General features: G+C 40.9%; 1 protein-coding gene and 1 pseudogene across 1 annotated transcript in view; both read right to left on the bottom strand.

Moving 5' to 3' along the window:
• Positions 1-18,358, bottom strand: part of GAB2 (GRB2 associated binding protein 2) — a 176,384-nt gene that overhangs the window by 121,774 nt on the left and 36,252 nt on the right. The window lies entirely within an intron of this gene.
• LOC114500952 lies at positions 5,236-8,897 on the bottom strand (annotated as a pseudogene).

Here is an 18,358-nt window from a genome sequence, read left to right as displayed (position 1 = left end):
CTGTGAGAGGATAAATTTCTGTTGTCTTAAACCAAAAAATTTATAGTAATTTTATACAGTAATCACAGAAAACTAATACAGAAGGTAAAGATATTATTTTAGGTCAAATTAAAATATATGTGCTAATAGCTCCATTCTCCCTAAGTAGATTTAAAAATTTAACATGAACTCAGTAAAAAGCAACATTTTTAAAATAGCTAATTATAAGATTCATACAGAAAAAATAAGAATAGCAACAAGGGGAGACTTAGGTAACCGTGTGATAGAAATGTATTATAAAGCCTCATTAATGAACACAAAGTGTGTTGCCAAATGTACAGACAGACCAACCATGGAAATTTAATGTATTGTAAGTCCACAAATGGGTATTCATGCATAAAATGCTTAGCATGTGATAGTAGCGGCATCTCAAATTGTGGGGAGAAGATCTGAGATGGCATCTGACATTTAAATGACATTGTGACAAAGCTGCATCTGTGTCTCTAAGCATAGGCCATGATAAATTCCAAAGGTATCAGATATTTAAATGTAATTTAAGATGAAATCATAAAAGTAGTAGAATAAAATGTACATTGCTTTTATAATTTCTGTGTGGGGAAGTCTTTGTATTACATGATGCCTAAGAACCATAAGAAAGAAAATATCATTACAGTAACTAGAAAAAAAGCTACAAATCTTGTACAGTAACACACGAAAAGCACACAACATGCAACATGCAAATGCAAATACTCACTTACACACACACACACACACACACACCTACCTGCCTACAGAAAAAGCAAGAGAACAATAACCTGCATTAGAAGTCATAAATGTTATGTTAAAGGTTGCAGTTCCTATTTTAAAAGGCTAATCTCTTAAGCAAAGAGCTCTTAAAAATCAGTAAGACCAATGAACCCACAGAAAATGAGTAAAACATATGAACAGACTGTTCACAGAAAAAGAAATACAAATGATTTTTTAAACATGTGAAAAGATGATCAATATTGACTTGCAAAAGAAATACAAATTAAAACTACAATGAAATACTATTTTCCACTCAGTAGACTGGAAAATCCAGAAGTTTGGTAACTGTGTTTACAAAACTGGGAAAACGGGTGCTTGCATACACGCTGGTGGGAATACACAGTGATAAACTCTGTGAAAGGCAATGTGGCAAAATTACATACACCAAAATTATAATCACATATATACTTCTACCAAGCAATTCCTTTTTAGAGATTTATCCTAGAGACAAACTAATACATGTGAACAATGACATATACATATACAATGATCCATACATTTTGTGGATCCATTTAAAAGAGTAAGATTGAGAACAGTGTAAATGTCCATCAGTAAAGGCATTTAGTTACAGTTCTATCACTTGATGGACTATCATAAATTGCTGTTAAAAAAAGGAGTGGGGAATGAAACTCTTCATGTATCATAAGGAAAGAGGATCAACATATACTATTAAGTGAAAAAAGCTAAATATGAAGTGCTTTATGCTATGACTTGTATGAAATAATTAATCAAAATACGCATTTGTGTCTACATTTATAATCTGTGGTGGACTTACAAGCTAATATATATTACAGATAGATGTGTTGGGGGACTGGCACTGAGCAGCTGGGAGCAGAAGGATGGAAAGGACCCATAACTTTACAGTCAATTAATATTTGACCGAGGAAGCAAGGACATAAAATGGGCTAAAGATGGTTTATTCATAAATGGTGTTGGGAAAATTCGACAGATATGTACGGAAAAATTAACCTTCTTCTACCACACACAAAAATAAATTTAAAATGGATTAAAGACTTACATATTGCATGTGGAACCATAAAAATCCTAGAAGAAAACATAGTAAAATCTCAGACACTACTCATAACAATATTTTTACTGATATATCTCCTAAGTCAAGGGAAACAAAAGAAAAAATAAATAAATGGGACTTCATGAAACTAAAAAGTTTTTGCACAGCAAAGGAAACCATTAACAAAATAAAAAGACAACCCATGGAATGGGAGAACATATTTGCCAATAAATCTGATAAGGGGTTAATATCCAAAATTTATAAAGAACTTACAAAAGTCAACACCAAAAAAACCAACAATCCAATTAAAAAATGAACAAAGGACCTGAATAGATATTTCTCCAAAGAGGACACACAGATGGGCAATAGACATATGAAAAAAGTTGCACAACGTCTCTAATCATCAGAGGAATGTAAATTAAAACCACAACGAGATATCATCTCACACCTGTCACAATGGCTATCATCAACAAACAACAAGTGCTGGTGAGGATGTGGAGAAAGGGGAACCCTTTTGCTCTGTTGGTGGGAATGCAGATTGGTACGGTTATTGTGGAAAGCAGTATGGAGATACTTGAAAAAATAAAAAATGGATCTGCCTTTTGACCCAGCAATCCCCCTTCTGGGAATTTATCTAAAGAAACCCAAAACACCAATTCAAAAGAACATAAGCACCTTTATGTTCATTGCAGTGTTCCTTATAATCACCAAGATATGGAAGTAGCCCAAGTGTCTGTCAATAAATGAGTGGATGAAACAACTATGGGATATTTACACAGTGGTATACTACCTAGCCATAAAAAAGGAAACATTTTACCCTTTGCGACAGCATAGATGGACCTGGGGAACATTATGCTAAGTAAAATAAGCCAGTCAGAGAAAGACAAAGACCATGATTTCACTCATATGTGGAATCTAATGAACAAACTGAACTAACAAGTAAAATAGAGACAGCTATTGAGGTGGGCAGTTTTGTGGGTGGAGGGATCAAGCAAAAAGGTAAAAGGACTCATGGACAACAGTGTGGTGACTGCTGGGGGAAGAGGGGCATAAAGGGGCTAAATGGCAATGGAGAAAAAATACAATAAAATGGAAAAATAATGATAATAAAGATATAATTTTAAATCACTAACAAAAATATATCTTTTTCAACTATTTGATATTAACACATGTGAATATCTTATCTATTACATTAAAATTTTGAATAAATATGCATAATAGGATATCTCAGATAACTTCTAATAAAGTAAACAAAGTATAACTTCCAAATTAGTAGAGGAGTAAAAATAAAGTGAGAAAAATAAAAATAAAATACTCAATCCAAAGGATAAAAACACACAGAAGGCACAACACTAGATAGCTGAAATAAATAAGAATATTTCCATAATCACAATAAATGTAAATCAATTAAATTCACCAGTCAAAAGACAAAGAATTTCTCACTATATTCACCACACACAATAAATATGAATGATCTAAACCTCAGTTAAAAGACAAAGACTGTCAAACTAAACAAAAACACAATCCAGCTACATACTGTTTTTAAAAGACACACCTAAAATATAAGAGCACAGGTAGGTTAAGAAATTATACAAGGCATATATACGACTCAAAAGAATGCAGCTGTAGCTACATCAGTATCAAGCAAAGAGCTATTAAGACAAAAAAGTGTCACTTTACAAAGACATGAGATTCAAAGGTCTAGGAAGAAATACCATTCTAAAATATAGCCTCAAAATATATAAGACAAGAATTGCAATAACTGAAAGTAGAACCTGACAAGTCCATTATCATAATGGAGATTTTAAACAACCTTTTAGTAATGGATATAATAAGGGTAAGACTCCTTGTCCTCAAATTAACCTGCTTTGGAACTGCTGGGTCACCAATCAGAAACAAGGTTTTTCATTTATTTCCTGAGAAAGTAAGTCAGGACGAAGAGACATGCTTCCTGATGTCTGGTTTTGGTGACCAATATTCAAAGACAGAAATGGGAATTTACACATCATCTGCATAGCAACCTTACAGCTAGACACTAACACTCAGGGCTTTGTCAGCAATTCTGTGTGCTGATGCTTCAATTTCTTAATTGCTAAGCTCCTCAAGAAAAAATATTACTCTTTTACACTTATTTGCATCGATCCCAGCATGTACCACATGCCTGGTATATAATAAGTACTCAATTAGTGTTTTACTGAAACATCTATTACACACTCCTTTAAAAAAACTTATTCCAATATTTACGAATCACTTACTATGTACCAGGTACTATGTTAAGTACTGGGAACATATAGATGAATAAAACAGTCTGTTCTCCAGTAGAAGAGAACAAGAAATACACTTTTTAAAAAAGCTATAATCAGAGGTTTGCATGGTGAGGTAGGCGTAAGAGCCCAGAGAAAGTACGTGGAGTTCTGAGAGAAAGGTCTCAAACATTTAACACATGTTTATGAGTACCCACTGTACTCCACAATGAGGAGGTGCTACAGAAGGGACCTTTGAGTTAAGTCTTACTAAGTAGTTGTGAGGGTGAGGTCAGGCAAAGGGTATCCAAGGCAATGAGAAGGAAGAAAAACATGAAGCTCAGGAAAAATGTGATTTGCTGAAAGTCAAATGGCTTTAGTAAAGACTAGAATGGACATTCCTAGTTCCTTTTCTACATTGCTTCTTCTAAAAATATGTTTTTATTTATTAACTTTTAGAGAGGGAGGGAGTGAGGGAGGGAGAGAGTGGGAGAGGAGAAGAGACAGAGAAAGAAACATCAATTTGTTGTTGCACTTATTTATGCATTCATTGGCTGATTCTTGTATGTGCCCTGACCTAGGATCAGCCCACAACTTTGGAATATCTGGGTGATGCTCTAAACAGCTAAGCTATGTGTCCAGGGCTCCACATTGCTCCTTGACAATCCTTCCCCCTAGAACCCTATTTACTCCAATAAAGATCTCTGTCTAGATCAATGGATTTTGATCACAGTCCAATAAAATAGTCTTTTAAAATTGCAGCATAGCCCTGGTTGTGGCCCTCAATAGATTTAGTGCGGGCTTTCAAACCGAAAAGTCACCAGTTGTATTCCCAGTCAGGGCACATACCTGGGTTGTGAACTAGGACATCTGGGGCATGCAAAAGTCAACCCATTGATGTATCTCCTGCACATCAATGTTTCTCTCCCTCTCTTTCTCCCTTCCTTCCTCTCTCTCTAAAAAATAAATAAATAAAATCTAAAAAAAATTGCAGCATGACACCCATAAATTTAACTTAAAAGTTTCTAATCTATCCTTATAGGATACAATGCACGCTACTCTAATTCTATTTAACTTTTAAAGATGGTTCTTGCAGTTCGAAAGTGCTGTGACCAAAAGTAACTCAGAATATCAATGGCCATTATGACTAAGTTTTGAACGCTACAAACTTACTTTTCTTTCTTTTTTTCTTTTCTGAGAGGTACATAACGAAGGTTTTATTTGTTCGGGAACAAGGCTCTAATCGAACAAGCCAAAGCCGATGTCGTCATCATCGACTCCTCTGACTCCTCCTTCTGGCCGTCCCTTATCTCGGCCAGAGGGGCGGGGAGAACCAGCAGGACGCCTGCAGACCCCAGGGTGGCGCGCGTCAGTGGAACGCAGGCCGGCTTGCCAATTCCTTGGGCGATGACGTCTTCGATGTTCTTTCCGTTCACCTCACTGATGACCTTGTTGAGTGGGTCGTCATCTGCCTCCATGCCCACGCTGTCCAGGATCTTCTTGACGTCCTCGGCGCTGCGGGAGGAATTGCCCCCAAGGGCGGCCAGGAGACGGGGGCAAACGGCCGTGCAGCTCCACCGCGGCGAAGAAGCCTCGTGCGCGCCGCCGCGGCCTTAGGTAGGCAAAGCCAAGCTTACTGTTCCTAACTCCGAATGGGACAGCTATCGCTCTAAAATGGTCGAAACAGAATAGAACGCCTATTTTGATTGGTATTTTTTGACGCCTATTTTGAAGCCTATTTTTTAAGGCTTCCAAACATTACCAGGAGACTAAAATTGTGTCTTTGCAAAATAAAAATGTAGGACTAACTGAGGTAATCAAGTGACTTAAGACAAAACGGCTCTCAATGCCTCAAGATCTTTCCCCCAGCTCCTTTATCTTGGGAGCCACCTTCCTCTTCTCTGAACCCATCAGAACCTGCCCCTTTAAAATTAAGCATTCTGATTGAAAGGCTAAGCTCCTAACTTCTTATAGTCCCTGGACTAAAATCAAAGTGCAAACCACCGTCAAAGATGTTCCCAAAGTAACTGAGGATCCCTACAGATTTGTTGAGGAATTTAACACAGTCATTCAAACTCATCAACCCAGTTTCTCTGACTTACTTCAGCTAGTTCTTGCACTTGTTGGTGAAGGCCAGGCTCACAACTGGATGAAAACTGCCAGCTGGGGAAATCCGGAAAGGTCTATGAAATTACAGCTGAGAGACCAACCTGCTGACCTGTTACATGATCGGGCTCGTGTAATAACTACACAACTTCCTGGGTCAATTCCTAGGGCTTTCCCGAAGCCTGTTGATTGGAACAAAATCCAAGCTCTCTCATAAAAGCACAATCACAAAGAAAACTCTGGTCTTTCTTCAGATGTTGATTATTCTTGGGTAGCTTTTAACTCAGATATTATTGGGCTGAAGCAAGACCCTTCTCTTTTAGTTAAAAAGACCAGGATGGAATGGGAGACCACGCCCACTCTAGCTTTGTTCAATTTGGCAAATTAGATTGCCTCACACCCTAGATGAGTCACCTGAAAGAAAAAATGTGAAAAGCCTAATTTTTTTTAACTCCAGCAAATGGAGGTCCCTATACAAACTATTGTTAAAAAAACCACACAAACCTGTTAGTTTCTGTTATTATTGCAAAGAATCAAAATATTTGAAAAGAAACTGTCACAAATGTAATGCGCGTTGGGCACCCGCAGCCTTCTACTGGCCCTTCCGAAGTTCTCCTAGTTCCCCATGACAGGGCTCTGAAGGACTACTGGTGCTCTTCCCAATCCTGCCTCTCAATCGCCTGAGAGGACCCACTCCCCAGAGTGGGAATGAATCTCCCTCTGTCCTTACTGACACTCAAGCCACACTCGCAGTGCTCCAACCCACTGCTAGAACAGCACTCCTTCCTCGGAGTACTGAAACAGCTCAGATAGTGGGGATCTCCAAGAAACTGCAACAACTGTCTCTGAACTATTTCTTTTTGTTTAGGCCCCTTGAGAGAATGTCACCCTTTTCTCCTTTGTTGCTGTACACCTATTCATTTGTTAGACCAAGATTTCTTAGAAAAGTATCATACTGGTATTTTTTCTTTCTCCCAAAAGGAAAAAATACTTCTAGAATTTGTCAGTGGCTATAAAAATATCCTGTCGGGCAAACTGAGCGACCCGTCGACACTTGCTCCACTTCTGATGGCACTAGAGCTGAATCTGGGGGCCCTGATCATTTGTCCTTATTGGATAAGCTACCATCCTGTTTATGGGGAAAATGTTCAACTGATATTGGCAGGATCCACAGTGCATATCCTATTATATTCATATAGAACTCTCAAAACCCCTTACCAGAATCAATCAACACCACATAAGTAAAGAAGCCATTCAAAGGACAAAGCCTGTAATGGAAGATTATAAGACTCAGCCCTGGCTGGTGTGGCTCAGTGGACCGAGTGCTGGCCTGTGAAGAAAGGGGTGGCTGCTTCAATTCCCAGTCAGGGCACATGCCTGGGTTGTGGTCCAGGTCACCAGTAGGGGGGTGTGTGAGAAGCAACCACACATTGATGTTTTTCTCCCTGTCTTTCTCTCTCCCTTCCCCTCTAAAAATAAACTCTTAAAACAAGATTACAAGAGTCAGAGCCTTATTATCCCTTACACTCCTGTTTTACTATGAGAAAACCCAAGTGCAAAGGGCTGGGGAGGTGTACCCAGGACCTCCGAGCAATAAACAGTGTTGTTATGCCTTGACAGCACATAATTCCCATCTCTCACACCCTACCAACATCCATCCCAACTGAAGGCAGATTCTTTACTATAATTGGTTTGTGTGGTGCATTCTTCAGCATTCCAGTTGATGAAACCAGGCAATCCATTTTTGCCTTCGCTTGGGAAGGAAAAGAATTCATGGGGACAGTAATGCCCCAGGGTTTTACTGAGAACCATTATTTCTCACAAATCCTGAAGGCTGACATGGGTGATACAAGTTCCCTCAGGGTTCGACGTTGCTGCACTAGGTGAATGACTTGCTCCTGGGTTCTTCCTGCCAAGTCTCCTCACAGGAAGACAGCATCTACTGACTGAAGCTTTTAGCCTTTAAGGGACATAAGGTTCCCCAAAAAAACCCCTGCAGTTTGTCCAAACCCAACTTCTATATTTAGGGCATCTGATATCAGAGCACAGGCTACACCTAGATCCAGATATGGTGCCCTCAGTTTCCCCAAACCCAAAACTGCAAGGATTTCTCAGGCTGGTTGGTTATTGCTGAAATTGGACCCTGAATCTGTCCCATAGGACAAACCTCTGTGTTTTACTAAAGAATAACAACCCCCCCCGACCCAATTTTATGGGAACCACAGGATAGCACAGACTTTAAAGCCTTAAAGAAGAGTTTGATGACCATCCCTGCTCCTGAGCATCCTAATTACCAGGTCCCCCTTTCCTTTTTGTATATGAAAAGGAAGAGAATGCTCTTTGGGTACTCACCCCAAAATAGGGGGCCACCATCAACCACAGGGTATTACAGCCAGCAACTGGATCCCATGCACTGTGATACTCCTCTTGCCTTAGAGTCATTACTGCCATTGCCCTTTTGGGTAAAGCCACTTGAGAACATCATGGGATCCTCTTTCACCATCTTTGTGCCCCATGCAGAAGCCATCCTGAGTTCTCATGGCAACATTTTTCAGTCCACTGCTTTACCTCCTGTGAAATCCTTTTGTTAACTGCTCCTCACATAACTTTCACATCATAATACCTTCAACCCTGTGACTCTTCTCTCCTCAGTTACCAATGTAGCCCCTCACAACTGCTTCATGCTGATGGATCGCCTCCTGACCCTCATCATAATCTGCAGGAAACTCGTTAGAATAACACAGACTTCTCATGGTTTGCTGATGGTTCTTACTTCAAAGGTGACAATGGCAAATAGTGTACAGGATATGTAATCTCACTCCTCTCTGATGTAATTGAAGTGGAGCCTTTGCCTTTGGCTACTATGGCCCAACAAGCCAAGTTACAAGCATTCACATAGGCCTGCAGCCTAGCCAAGGGCAAAACTGCCCACATGTATACTGACAGTAGCTATGCTTTTCTGAGTAGTGCATGATTTTTGAAATATTGGGGAAGCAAACTGAATTTCTTACTTCCAGCAAAAATGAACTTTAAGCCCTGGCTGGCGTAGCTCAGTGGATTGAGCGCGGGCTGGGAACCAAAGTGTCCCAGGTTCGATTCCCAGCCAGGGTACATTCCTGGGTTGCAGGCCATAAGCCCCAGCAACCGCACATTGATGTTTCTCTCTCTCTCTCTCTCTCTCTCTCTCTTCCTCCCTTCCCTCCCTAAAAATAAATAAATAAAATCTTTAAAAAAATGAACTTTAAAATGGTCAGTATGCTAAGGAATTATTGGATGCTGAACTTTTACCGCCTGCTTTAGCTACTATTGAGATCCCAGGGCATTCTGAAGTTGATTCTGAAAGCTAAAGGAAATCACCCTGCTGACCCTCCCACAAAGAATGGTGCCTTTAAAGGAACCAACCCCTATCTTGGTCCAAAGGGATATTCCCCCAAATAATAACTTGGACAAACTGACTAGAGAAGCCCAACAACTGGCTTCAGAAAAGAAAAAACAATATTGGAAATCCAACAATTGTTGTTTTGATAAAAAGAAAAAGCTCTGGTTTGGGCCAAATAACAACCCAGTCCTACGGCTCGACAATTTCCACTCCTAAATACTGTACATGCATTAAACCATTGGCCCACCGAAAAGTGATAGCATTCATGAATAGAAATTGGTGGGGGAAATATTAATAAAGCTGAAAAGAGCACCTACGTCACTTGTCCCACTTGCCCAAAGTACAGCCACGGACACCTGTTCCCGCTGCTCCCATGTATCTGAAATTCCCTAATGCACTACTTGAGGTTTGCAAATGGATTTCACACAGCTTCTCCTGCCTCCTGGACATAAATATGTTTTAGTCGTGGTCTCTATGTTTTCTCACTGGACCTCTGCTTTCCCTTGTAGAAGGGCTACTGCCTCCTCAACGGCTAACAGTCCCTTTGGAAAAAAGGATCCCTCCCAAGGGAATCACCCTCAAACTCCACAGTGGGGGGGGGGGGTAACCCATGTGACCAGTCAGGTGCTTTGACAAGTCTATGCTGTTTGGCTGCACTCACTACCCTTAATCCTCAGGTTTAGTTGAATGCACTAATAGCATTAAGATGCAATTGGCAAAATTTGTAGAGACCCTTCAAACTCCTTGGCCAAAACCATTGCTTTTGGTCCTTCTAAATCACAGATCCACCCCCTTGGATACCCATAAACTCTCATTCTTTGAAATAAGTCAGGGTGCCCAGTGCACCTGGCCCCTGCCTCTTTTGATTTGCAGCTTATAAAGGGAGTTTAAACTCCAATATTGTAAAGGCCTAACTCCTTCCATTAAAATTAGCCATGTTCTGGTAGAGTAGCCTTTTCACAGTGTACTCTACAGGTTAAAGAAAGACCTTAAGCAACACACTTTGAAACCTGGAGATTTTTTTTTAAGATTTTATTTATTTATTTTTAGAGAGGGAAGGGAGGGAGAAAGAGAGAGACAGAGAAACGTCAATGTGCGGTTGCTGGGGGCCATGGCCTGCAACCCAGGCATGTGCCCTGACTGGGAATCGAACCTGTGACACTTTGGTTCGCAGCCCACGCTCAATCCACTGAGCTATGCCAGCCAGGGCTTGAAACCTGGAGATTTTGTCTGTTGGGAAAGGCACCCCCAGAAAGACACTCCTCAACCTCATTGGTAAGGCTCCCATTGGTACTGCTAAGCAACCCTGGGGCTGCCCAACGCCAGAGAATAGGCTTCTGGAGCCACCTGGTACATCTAAAGAAGGCACCTAACCCTGACTGGACCTGCACAGGCTCTGGTGACCTGAAGGTGAAGATTTCCTGCAATTGAAGCAGACAACACTTGATAAGACAGCTTTTCCATGACGTTCAGACCAGGACAGTTAGAAGGTTTATAATTCACAGAAGTATCTCTTTCATCTAAAGAGACATCTTAAAGTTTGTCTTTAATCTAAGCTATTATCTGACTCTGGATTTGTATCCAAATTCACTGTCTTTGAATTTTCAACCTTCAGGCTATATTACTGATAAGCCAATTTGTACCAGGTATATATTTTTTTAACTAATACTATGTAATTGCTTCATGTTTATTTCTGTATTGTGACTTCCCAAAACACTTGTTTAATTCTTTCAGTTCTGAGTATATTTTTGCCATAGTCACTATCATAAGATACAGATAAGCAATGACCGAGAGACCTCCCTCCTACCCCTCCTTGTTTCTCAAATGTGACCACAATAGGTTTCCAGTCTGTGCACTTTCCCTCCAATGTGGAACGTGACACCCAGGAAAGGTCATTCCTAGCATCCAGGGAGAAAAGACCACTAAAGTCAGAAAAACTTGACTCCTCATCAGCAGTGCTTTCAGAGAAAGACCTTGATCAAAAAGGGGGAATGTGAAAATTATTAAACAGAAACCTCATTTAAAGTGGAGTCAGGAAACTAGAAGAAAGAACTCCCACACATGTGTCATTTAATGCATGCTGCTGACCCCGACAAGAAGTGTGCCTTGTGTCTCTGACAGGAAGTGATACTACATTACTACCTTAGCAAGAAGAAAAAGATTCCTCCCTGCCCAGTAACAGCTCAGCCAGTGGAGACTGCCATAACGCAGCCAAAGTCATGATACTTCCTCCAATGGAGTCTTCATTTAGAGCAACCCTTCCCAAGTCCACAGAAAAGCATTTGTCTCCTTTGTTTCTCTGGACTTGCATGTCCTAAATTGCAATTCTTTGTTCTTGCCGAACAGACCCATTTTGCTGGAGAGATATCTGGCTGATTTTTTTATTCAAGGTCAAAACACCTGTTGTTTCCCCCACCTGGAATTCCATTTCTAGCTTCTCCCCTGAGGGTCTGGGGAAAGTCCCCTTCCGACATGGTACTGAACAGCTGCTGCATGCAGAGGAGACACTGTGCCAGACCTTGAGCTTGCAGTGTGTGTCTAAGTTCTCCAAAACAGCATAGACCAAGGATATCATCAACTTTTCTTGGGAAACTTTCTCCAAACTACACATATTTGCTACATATCTACAGAACCTACTGAGAGAGTGAGATTTGGATGTGTGAATGTTGGGAAAAGCTTCCCAGGTGACAGTGACTTGAAGATCCGAGGTTCCTTGCACTCTTACAAAACCAGCCTTTGTTCAGGAAAGGAAGTAGCGAAGGAGTAGACACTGACAAGAGAAATGAAACCTCAGATAAGTAAAGGGACCTGCTGGTGGCCAAAAAGCCATTAGTAGTACAAGGGCTAATCTCCAACTCATTCGGTTCCCAGTCCATTTCAGAAGGCTGCTACCAGGAAAATAGAGTCTATCAGTGATCCTTGTCCTTTTGCATTGACCTTTTTCTTATCAGAAATTCCCCAAGGGGACTTGGCTTACTAAGTGCTAATTAGATTTCCTCCACCTGCTCCGGGATTTAGAGGGCAGTGCTAATGCAGTGCCCTCCTCAGCTAACAAAGCCACTGGCATTCCTGGTATGCAGGGGCTGGCCTCCCTTCTTTAGTCAACAGCCATTAAAGGGCTCCCATCCAAAGCCCTAAGAAGGAAGACAGAGAAGGGAGGAGTATTCCTTGATCCGCAAAGTAAAGTACAGCCACTGATTGGGACTGACTGTTACTGAAGAGCTAAGCGGAAACAGGGAAAATCCTGGGAGGTAGGAGTGGAATCTGGGTAAAGCAAACTAATGACCCCTCATCATCCTTCTCACTGCCCTAAGGAATGCTACTGTCGCCCGGAGGGAGGGGATAAAGCCTTGGATGGTAGAGAACCCTCATTCCAAAATGTTATCAAGAAACTTTTCCCTTTCTCTTCTTGTTTCAAGACACAGGTCCAAATTCTCAACCAAGAACGACAAGTCTGCCACAATTTAATCCCTCCCTGTCTAGGTGTCATAATTTAGTAAATATTCAGCCATGAACTGGCCAGGTTCAGCCTGGGTATTCAGTCTCTAACTGCCGTGTGACTCTGTGCCACCGCTTCTCTGGCTTTGACTTTCTCCTTTGCAGCTCTCAGCATTGATTTCAAGATCAAATCAGACAATGAATACAAAAATGCCTTATAAACTATAAAGTGGTGTAAAAGCTGTGATACAACTAATAATACAAATTCAAACATTTACTGAGTTCCTAGAACAGTGCCTATACAGAGGTAGGACATGAATGTTATAACATAAATGCTATGGGTTAGATATACAAAAACAAACCAAGCAGAATTTTAAAAAAATGAATGAATGAATGAATATATATTGTTTATGTTATTACAACTGTCCAAATTTTCCCTCTTTGCTCCCCTACCCACAGGCCACACCCCCACAGTCAATCCCCACACCTTTCCAAACAGAATTTTTAACTATGCAGAAATCACAGACTGGTGTAAAAGATAAGTTCTCAAATATCATATGAGTATTGAATAAGAGTATGCACAATATGGGGAGTAACTTATCCTGCTACTCGGCAATAGCAGGGTGATGATTATCGAAAACCTTCTATGGTCCTGATGGTAATAGAACATAAATGAGAGTGAGGGTATGCAGAAGGAAGATGTAAAAGAAACTCAAATGGGCTATTTCATGATCCCCCACACAACATATTCATTAACAACTCCCTGTCTTTATTCACAAAGTCTTTCATGAGACATTAAAAATTCTTCCAACCATCCAAGGAATATTTAAGCATCTATTATGTGTGAGGTATTATTAAGGATACAAAATATTGCAGAGCAGGTCTCTGACCCCAGTGAGCTTACCCCCCCACAGGAGAGGTAAGTCATAAAGGAAATCATAATACTAGACGATACACAATGCCTCAAAGACAAAGGGTCACTTTATCCCATTTCTGGAAGCGTTCAAAATTGGAAAACTCTGACTCATTTCTCCCTATAAAGTCAGATCAAAAGTCACAAATGCATTCTTTCATCAAACAATATTCTTTAACCTACTATATGCCCGACAACATTCTGGGCATGAGGCGGCGGAGTAGGGTGGGGGGAGCCATGAACAAAACAGAAAAATCCTGTCTTCAAAGGGCCTGTGTTGTAGAGGTGTAACAGGTCAAGCAGGTGCATGCATGTGTGACCCCAGCAGGGAGGGGAGGGAGTCCGGAGCTCAGAGAGCACACGCTCTGGCTACAGTGGGCAGCTGCCACCCAGTGCTAACTCATTGCCACTGAGCAGAAGTTTGGGCCCAGTGTTCCGAGATCTGGAAGCTGGAACTTTTATATAAAAGCCCTCAGCCTTTAATAATCTACAACTAGTTAAAGTTATTTAAAATCCTGAAGGCAAAGCAAAATACTCTGGGGATGGAATTCAGGCTAAAGATACCAATTTTTGACCTGCCTTAGAACATGTACCATGGTTTTGGGTTTAGAGAAATGGTCACTGCATGTAAGTGCTGCAAACTAAGGATTGCTGGGCTTGAGCAGGAGGAGGAGGGATGGGTTCCGGCTAAGCATGTCTGGGCAAGCATCAAGGAGGTGTAGGCCTTTAGCCTGAATCTTGAGGTCTCACCTCTTTCAGAAAATATCCCAGAATATTTTATAGTTCTTAATCCTCTCATTAGTTTTTCGTTTCTCACAGCACTTACTGGCTACACTAATGTGTTGACACTTACTTAAGTACTACCTTGGTAAGAATGGCAAGACCTTTCTCCAACCTGTAAATAGTAACACTGTCCAAGCAGCTGCCTTGCTGGTGTGTCCAGTCAATCAACAGATTAACAGTGCTCATTAATATGATTAACTCCCATCTACTCTATAATAGGCTTTCTACCCGGAAAGATAATCAGAAAAGTTCTGGCAACTACAATTCTCAAAGCACAGACTTTATGCATATTATTTGAGGCCAAAAGATTACCTTAAAAATATATGGAATAAAAATGAACCCAGTCAGTCCTTCTTAGTTTCTCATCACTTCTTTCAAAAGACAATTTGGCAGTGTCAACATTTAACGTTTTTATTTATTGATTTTTTTTTAAGAGAGAGGGGGTAGGCAGAGAAAGGGGGAGACGGAGGAAGGGAGGGGGAGAGAGAGAAAACAGCAACTTGCTGTTCCACTTACTTACACATTCAATAGTTGATCCTTGTATGTGCCCTGACCAAGGACTGAATCTGCAACCTTGGTGTATCTGGACAATGCTCTAACCAACTGAGTTACCCAGCCAGGGCCAGACAATGTCGAAATTTAAAATGCACATACTCATTGATCTAGAAATTGTACTAGAAAATGATCTTGTAGTTAAATTACGTTTGTCCAGAAGTCATTAAAATATGATACTCATGATTAAAAAGCACACTACAAACTAAAATCAATGTTATACAACTTGTTATACAGGTCATCACAGTACAAGCAACTACTTCAATAAAAACTGGAATAAGCATGCTATAAAAAGCAAGAATTTCATTAATTATTTGCACAAAGTCTAAGAGAAGAAATAATGAACTCTCAAAGAAGCTGGTATTTCAACAAATACAATCATATACCAATATAAGTAACAGCATGATAACAAAAGGAAAAAAGGAGAAGAAAAATAAATTGTGTAAGTTTTAATCTTCAACCACAGATCCTGGAAAATCTTTTTCGAAGTCAGGTAAATCATCCCTAATACCAAAAAATTCATCATTCCTGCTAGTCTCTAGTTGATTGTCTTAATCACTGCCACTCACTGCAAAGAAACTTAGTTGCCCCTGACTTCAAAATGGGGTTCTGTTGCTCATTAACTGGGTTGGTTTATAGTGTACAACTGACCCTTGAACAAGGCAGGGGGTTGACTATAGAGTAAAAAATCCATGTGTAATTTTTGACTCTACAGTCAGCCCTTCCCATCCACAGATTCAACCAGCAATCAAAATACTATTTTTGATCCATGGTTGGGAATGTAAGAATACAGTCTTTTATCCACAGTTGGTTGAAGCTGTGGATTCAAAACCCACAGAAACAAAGTGCTGACTGTATAAAACAAAAATCTGTGGTCTCGAGCAGTTCAACCTGTTATTCAAGGGTCAGCTGTATATGAACTTAATGATAAAAAAATCTTAATGATAAATTAGTATCTCTACCACTTTTGAGCCATGATGTGGTGCAGCAAAATTTAAATCTAAAATGTAATGGAATCCAAAATGTACCTCAGATGGGCTGTGTGGCCTGTGACTTCTTTTGGCTGCTAAAACTCTAGGATGTGAAACATGTATCTCTGCCATATTTCTGCATTCCCATTCTCCTTCATTACCGGAGTTGCATGACTGGGAATGGAACCCGCAACCTTTTGGTGCATGAGACGATGCTCCAACCAACTAAGCCACCTGGCCAGGACACAGCATTTCAAACTTTATAATAAATATGGTCCATTTTAACAAAAGTGATGAGCATTTCTTTAAAAAATTAAAACAAATGCAATTGATCTGGATATGCTAACATGGAATTACCTTCATAGGTCATTTTATCGCATAGGGTTGTGATGCACATTAATCATAAGGATTTAGGACAGTGTCTGACACAGAACATGTAAGTATTATCCATCCTTATACTGTTAAGTGAGATGTAACAAGGTGCAGCACAAAGTAAACTCAACAAGATATGGGGTGGGAAGCTATTTATTTTTCACTGACCATTACTCTGCCTAGGTTCCCTAAAAAACAAAGCCTAGGGAAAAAGTTAACTGCTTTTTATCAGGTGTTGAAGTCTCAGAGCAGGGAGGGGAAAAGATTAGTGAGGCAGGGTAGGCAGGAAAGTAAACACAAGGCTGTGCATTAACAAACTGGCTACAGTTTAACATGGAAACACAGCCATTTGCCCTATCATTCAGAGTGTTTCAAATAGACCATAAAACTACGGTACCTAAGAACAATGTATCTGAGGAATGGAGGTGGGGCTGGAGGAAGGGGGGGGGCAGACAGCCAGTAATTTATCTGCTAGCTCCTCCCATCCCTGCCCCCCTCCCCCACCCATCTCCTCTCACTCTCTAAGGACACCCCCCTCAGGACAGTCATTGAGGAATAACATACCCTACATTTGAATCTGGAAGTGGCAGGAGGAGCTAGAGCCTTCTTGGCTCTGTTCACTAAGCCTCTGAACTGCTATGGCTCTCTCTACTGTGGGCGCAACGGAGACCACAGTGCAGCCCAGAGGGAGGCTGAGATGGCTAGCAGTGTTAGGAAATAAGGCAAAAGCAGCAGTGTCTGGGACTTGCCATTGAGCAAGCTGACTAGGGTGTGTGGGGAAGGTAGAGCCAAGGGAATCTGGGTAGACATGTTAATTGAGTCCCATACAATACAGAAACACTTGTGTACAGAATGAAGTTTTTGGCATTAAGTATGTATTATTTTTTAAAACAGAAGAAGCTACATTTAGGCTACACTCAGTGGCCTTGAGGAAACAGCAAGGACTTGGAGAGCCAGACAGCTGAGTTTGTGAATTCTATCTGCCTAGGACTTGCTGGGAAACTGTGGGTGGGTTGCCCATCCCTGTCATCAGGATGCTACCTGGTCCTTGTGAAGATTAGGTGAGCTCAGGTTAAAAGAGATGTTAGGCCTGGCAGACATGGCTCTATCTCACATGAAACAGACTGATTCTTTCCCTCCCCTCATTCTCTCCCTCCCCCATCCTCTTCCAGGAGACTCGGACGACGCTGCTAATGTCATTCTGCTTAGCATGATTTGTATTTCTGGTCATTTGCTATGCTGGCAGCTCCTTGAGGAAAGGGTTGTTGTGTGATTCCTTGGTGTCCCCTTTTTGGTGCCTAGCACAGCTATGCTCATATCTGACGCCACACGCACGTTTGCTGAATGAAACAGAACTCCAGACACCAACTCTTAGGGGAGGTGACTTTTCACATGACCATTAATAAAATCATTTGAAGGACCCATGAGACTTCCTAAACACAGCCTGACATCTGTTCTGGCTAGAAAGGTGGAAAAACAAAAGCAAACGCTTTGAAGCTAAGACAGATTTGCATTCCAATCTCCTTTCCATTTCTTACTACCAGGGTGACATTCGGGCAAGTGACCAAAACCCCCTAAAACTTTGGTTCCCTTAAACATAAAATGGGGATCCTACTACATTTTACAGGGCTACCACGAGAACTGAAGTTAAATAATATAAACTATGGTTGGCATGGTGTGGACAGAGCTGCAGGGCACTCATTCCCCCGGCACTCTCACCCTGACCAAGGCTGTTCAGTCCCCCAGCTCCTGTGACTCGAAAGGTCTCATCCTTTTCCTAGTCTCTGGGGGTAGTTTTCTGCGAGA

Source organism: Phyllostomus discolor, chromosome 6 (genome assembly GCF_004126475.2).
Source record: "Phyllostomus discolor isolate MPI-MPIP mPhyDis1 chromosome 6, mPhyDis1.pri.v3, whole genome shotgun sequence".
Lineage (NCBI taxonomy): Eukaryota > Metazoa > Chordata > Mammalia > Chiroptera > Phyllostomidae > Phyllostomus > Phyllostomus discolor.
This window is presented reverse-complemented; position numbering and strand designations above follow the sequence as displayed.